Source organism: Tupaia chinensis, unplaced genomic scaffold (assembly GCF_000334495.1).
Source record: "Tupaia chinensis unplaced genomic scaffold, TupChi_1.0 Scaffold000527_1, whole genome shotgun sequence".
NCBI lineage: Eukaryota > Metazoa > Chordata > Mammalia > Scandentia > Tupaiidae > Tupaia > Tupaia belangeri.
Window position 1 is genome coordinate 9,735,654 of NW_006160040.1, and position 5,984 is coordinate 9,741,637.

The following is a 5,984-nucleotide window of genomic DNA, read 5'->3' on the forward strand; positions in this document are numbered from 1 at the left end:
ATATATATATTTATAGTCATGAGATTCCCTGACAGTGGCTAGAGGATTTCAGGGGTCCACAGATCGCGATTTGAGAACTAAGGTTTATATAATACATTGGACCGCAGAATACACTGAACTGAGACCAGCTGGTTGACTTCTTGAATAGACATAAAAGCTTAAGCTTAGAAAGTCTGAGTGACTTATTTAAGGCTGCACAGTTCCTTTGCAATTCCACTGCATCCTGCCTCCAAGAGTGCTTTAAAAATCCTGAGATTCTCAGCCCAAATACATTGTTTGCTTCTGTTACAGACAGTGAACAGACCCCTCCATTCATATGAAGAAAATAATATTATCATTGGTTTATAAATAGTATATAATTTTGATCCAGAATACATCTAAGGGCCAATTATATATTATAACATAACTACAACATCATGTGTTTTAATGCCTGATATTAGGTTCATAATAATTCTTCAAGAGTATTTCTATATTCTTGTTGTGAATTGTTATTTGTCAATATGACTATCAACATAAAAAATTCTCAAAATTTCATAGATAAGAATATAAAAGAGAAATACACATTAAGTTTTCCAGTAGGCAGTTATTATAAAATTAGCTATTTGAGTACTCAATTTAAATGATAGCGTATTAAATGCTTTGTAACGTAGGAGTCAAATGAGTTTAATAAACTGAGTTTACTTATTTCTCATTTAGCTACAAATCTCAATCACTAAGAGAAACCCTAAATGATAAATACCTACTCCCTATTTATGTAACACACATTAAGACATAATATTGCTTCTTTGGGTCCATTTCAACATTTCCTATTCCTTCTGAAACTTTGTTCTGATCCCCACAGGTACTGGTACTGGTAGCAGCAACTGGTGGAGGTTAATTGGGGAACTACGCACAATTAACCAGAGTCGGAAGAACATGAACATCTTATTACATCCCTGTTAAGCAAGGAGTACCAAGTCATGATTAGAGAAAATGTAGATTGGGTTTTTTCATGGTTGATATGCAAGCTAGACTTTGTGGGCACTGAAAGACTGGAAGGACATTCCAAACTTTGATTCCTAAATCTTCATTATACTATAGATCACACAAGTATATAGGGTAGATTTGCTAGGACATCCTCTTGATCATTACTCATTATACCAGTTGTGGAATGATATTATGTAGGAATTTTTAAGAAATATCATAATACCAATTTTTTAAACTAAGTAATATCTAAGAATTCATTGTTGTATTAAAATTTAATATAGAAGCAGGAATAAAAATAAAATAAATTAATGTTAGTCTATAATACTTTTTTTTGAGGATAGCAATAAAAATAATTTTGGTATTGAAGTCAATGTAAAATAATACATAACAAATGTAATTTCTACTTTGACTTATCTCTTATAAAGAGGTGAAAAGAATTTGCATTTAAATTTAAAAGCAGATGAATTGGCATTTACTAGTGAGATGTGATTTGCTTTCTTTCAGTAGATAATAAAATATTGATAGCAACATATCCAAGAAAATTTGGACTACTACCATTTTAATTAATGCCATTGTGAGGTGAATTAAAATTTATTTTCAAAGATATTTGTATGTACCTGGTTCATTTTTACTGAAATAATAAGAAGGTTTTCACTATATCGGTATATATTCTATTACTAGAATTTATAAAATATTATTTTATGTACAATATTAAGACAGATGTAGTAAAAAGTTGAATGAATTGAATCATATAATAAATGTTTAGAAATATAATGATTATTAAGTAACGAACAAGAAGATAATTTTTATATATTGGCATTGCTCATAGAGAGGAAATAAGTAATAGATATTTTTTATGTCAAGAAAAACATACAAAAATGATTCCAATAAATGCCTATTAAACATTTTTTAAAGTTTTTTTTTGAATTTTTTTTTTTATTAAGAGGGTGTGTATGTTCACCAGAGACAGAAACATAGCAATAGAGGGAGAAAACAACTCAAATGGTACATGTTCAAGCCTCAGTCCCTTCTCCAGACTATTAAACATTTTTAAGTTAAAAATTTATATACTAATAAGTATCAAGATATCTTAAGTGTAAATTGAATTTCAAAAAATTCTCTTCAGAGCATAAGTCTATGGAATTTAATATACGTGTGCTTGTTTGACTGATTTACATTGCAGGAAGTAGTCTAGTTTAACAATAACCAGATGGCTCACTGAAAATGTAAGTATATATACTGGAACTAACAGTTTTTTCACTGGTGACTTAAGATATAGAGCTCTGTGAAATGCCAGACTCTCTGCACTGCCCCAGTACCTGGTCCTGGGAGGAGGCAATGCTCAGGTAAGGAGAAGTGAGTGAACACGTAAGTTAGTGACAGCTGCTTGCATGCCAACCAAGCCTCAGAATCCCTGTAGAGACAGCCATGCTCACCAGTAGCTGAGACAGAGCTGTCCTTGACCTGATAGCCTCAGAATTAAGCTGCTGTGAACCAAGAGAAAGATAATCTTTCCTTCAGACTAAGCATCATGTCAACCAGCAACTAGGAGGCAAAAAATAAGAACCAATCCCACAAAACATTGGTCTGTAAAGGATAATGAACATCACTCTCATGTGGGATAACCTGTGATGACCTATACAGAAGACCGAGTCCCACCTCCAGAGATTCAGATTGGAAGAGGTAGGACCAAGGAAGCTGACATATACAGGTAACCTAAGAAATACTAGTGAAGGTAGCTCCTTTGACCACACTTTAAGACATCCTTTCACAGTACATTTTTAAGAACAAGGGGCGACATAGTCCCTGAAAGGGTGTTATACTTAAAATATCTGGGTTACTACGTAATCCATTATACTACATAATACTTTAAATATGTATTAATGTGTTTGATTGGTAAGCCACTCACAAAGTAAGGGGTGACTCTCAGTCTTACTGCTGGTAAATGGTGTAATGGTTTCATTGCTGGATTCTCATGTAGTCAACCATGGTTTGAGTTCTGAAATGCACAGCTTAGGGACCAGCAGTTAGCATAATGGCTATGTCGCTAGACTACCATGTAGTCGACCGCGGATCCAGTACTGGACCCAGTGGCTTAAACTCATGCCGGGCACGTGTGCGTGAGTGCCCAAGATCCCCAGAGGAGAATGGAGGAGAAGGGATTGTGGCATGGCCATTTCCCCTGGGGGTGATTTCTTGCTTTCTGTCTCTCTGTCTCTCTGGCGAGTGCACGCGCCCTGTAGCAAAAATCTCTCCAAAAAAAAAAGAAAGTTTTCTTCTCTGAAGGACCCAGGAAATTCATATTTTTTTCAGTGCCTTTGCATCTAGAGTCTTGTACATAATAAACATCTGTTGTATATATGTTTGATTAATGATACAATCATTTTCCCCCAGCATTGTTAATGATAGGAATGTTTAACAAAATTTTTGATCTAGTTCCACCTATAGAAGTTCACTGAAGTCCTCAAGATAATTTGGGAAAGTAAATATAGTATGGCAAAATTCTGGTTTACTTGCAGCATGTAAATGTTCCAGTAGGTTAAATATGCTGATATAGACAAAGTCATCTTGATTAAATGTTCAGATTCAAGAATAAATACATTAAATAAACAAAACAAACAGAACTACCAATTTTATTAATTGAAACAAACACTGCCATTTAAAACAATCAGAAAAGAATGCAAAATTATACATACAAAGCTGTTAACCACCGTAGTTTGTGATGACAAAAACAAAAACAAAAACAAAACAAAACAAAATATTTGTACATTCATTAGTCGGGAAATGGTTAACCAAGATGTATAACTTCTAAGTCATAAAATCCTATGCAACTCTGATCTTTGTTTACTAAGATAGATATCTACAATATCTTAAGGAAAATTTTATATAGGAGATATTTGATTTTGATCTTTGTGAATGTATACTTGGAAGAACATATACCAGTATGTTAAGAGTGGTTACTTCTGAGTAGAAAGGTTATGGCTGATCTAAATTACTCTGTTTTTCCTATCATTTCTCAAATTTTGTATGTAAACATATGTTTCCATTACAATATTAAAAATATATATTTAAAATTGCTACTACTTCAAAAGAAACTTCAATACAAACATTTTCTATAGTCACAGCTAAATTAACGCAAAAGTAATTCGATATTGTGTTATTTGAATCACTTTCAGTTCAGCATTTTTCCTTGAATGTTATAGTACTTTAGCCTCCTAAATAACATTCTATATTTGCATATGATCTGTACTTTCCAATGGATCAAATTAGTATCTAGGCTAATACTGAGTACCCTAGGAATTGTATTTCTAGTAAGCAAACTAACTTTATCTAATGGAACCTCTGGCCAAAGCTAATAAGAGAAGAGAGTCTTAAATTTGAAAAACAAAATTAGTATAAACAATTTTAGTAAATTAAAAATAGATGCTTGTGCGAAGTTTCAAAAGTGTGTCAGAACTAATGAATAAACAAATGGAAAAACAAAACATTGGCCTGTATGTATCTCACACCACATACAAACACATTTAGGTCTCAACAGAAATATAAACTACTTATAAATACAAAAGCTAAAATTATAACATATCTACAGTAAAACACAGGAAGATATTCTTCAGGTAAATAACGATTTCTTAGTCATACACAGTAAATATAAAATTTAAAAAATAAAATTGACAAATCGTACTTCATTAAAAATATGAAGTCTTATCTTGAAAAGATATGTTTAGCAAATAGAAAAGCAAGTCACGTATTGGGAGAAAATATTTCCAATACATATAATGACTAAAGGCTGTAACTATTAGAAAAACAGACAAACAAAAAACCAAAACCCTTACATCTATAGAATAAGAAAAAATAAGAACAATTAAAAATAGCCAAAAGAGGGGCCAGCAGTTAGCGTAATGGCTATGTCGCTGGACTCTCATGTAGTCGACGACGGTTTGAGTCCTGGACCTGGTGGCTTAAACTCATGCCGGGCGCGTGTGCATGTGTGCCCAAGATCCCAAGAGGAGAAGGGATTGCGGCGTGGACATCCCCCCTCAGGGGTGATTTCTTGCTTTCTGTCTCTCTGTCTCTCTGTCTGTCTGGCGAGCGCACGTACCCTATAGCTAAAAACCTCTAAAAAAAAAAAAAAAAAATAAGCCCAAAGAACTGAACAAACACTTGGTAAAAGAAGATATAGTCACCAAAGACCTGAAAGATGTTCAACATTAGTTACCAAACAAGACCCTGGCATTTGATAGAAAGTAGTCAGGTTGAAGGATCTATTGCTGAGTGAAGTAAGCCAAGACATGAAAGAAAGATATTGTCTGTATACACTTTATTGTCTGTATACACTTAATGTATACTGACTATCTGCACTCTTTGGTAGAGATCAAAATATTGGAAGACATAAAATCAATGAAAATAGTTAATATAATACAGTGTGGAATGGGGCAGGAGAAGAGAAGAGTATATAGAAAGATAGCAAGAGAACAAATAGAAAGGCATGACATTAGTAGGACACAGATATGGTTTATTACCTGTTGATGATGACATGTATAGTATTCTCAACTGGATTGGTCTGGGAAGTATTTCATGATGGGTAAAGTCTTTTTACAAGCAAAACGAGAAATAGTGATTGACTGGTTAAAAAATAATTGGAATAATAATAATGATGATGATGATCGGGAAAAATAATGAAAAGCTATTGAATGACGAAATGGGGATTTTAATGTCTCTGTATTAACTGATATGCACGGTATTCCTTCTGGAAAAAGAAATGTAATACACTGTAAAATTATATGCGATTCAATGTAATATAAACAAGATTATGATGATAATAATACATTAATTAATTAATTAGAAAAAAAAAACATTAGTGTCTCTCTGGCGAGTGCACGCGCCCTGTAGCAAAAATCTCTCCAAAAAAAAAAGAAAGTTTTCTTCTCTGAAGGACCCAGGAAATTCATATTTTTTTCAGTGCCTTTGCATCTAGAGTCTTGTACATAATAAACATCTGTTGTATATATGTTTGATTA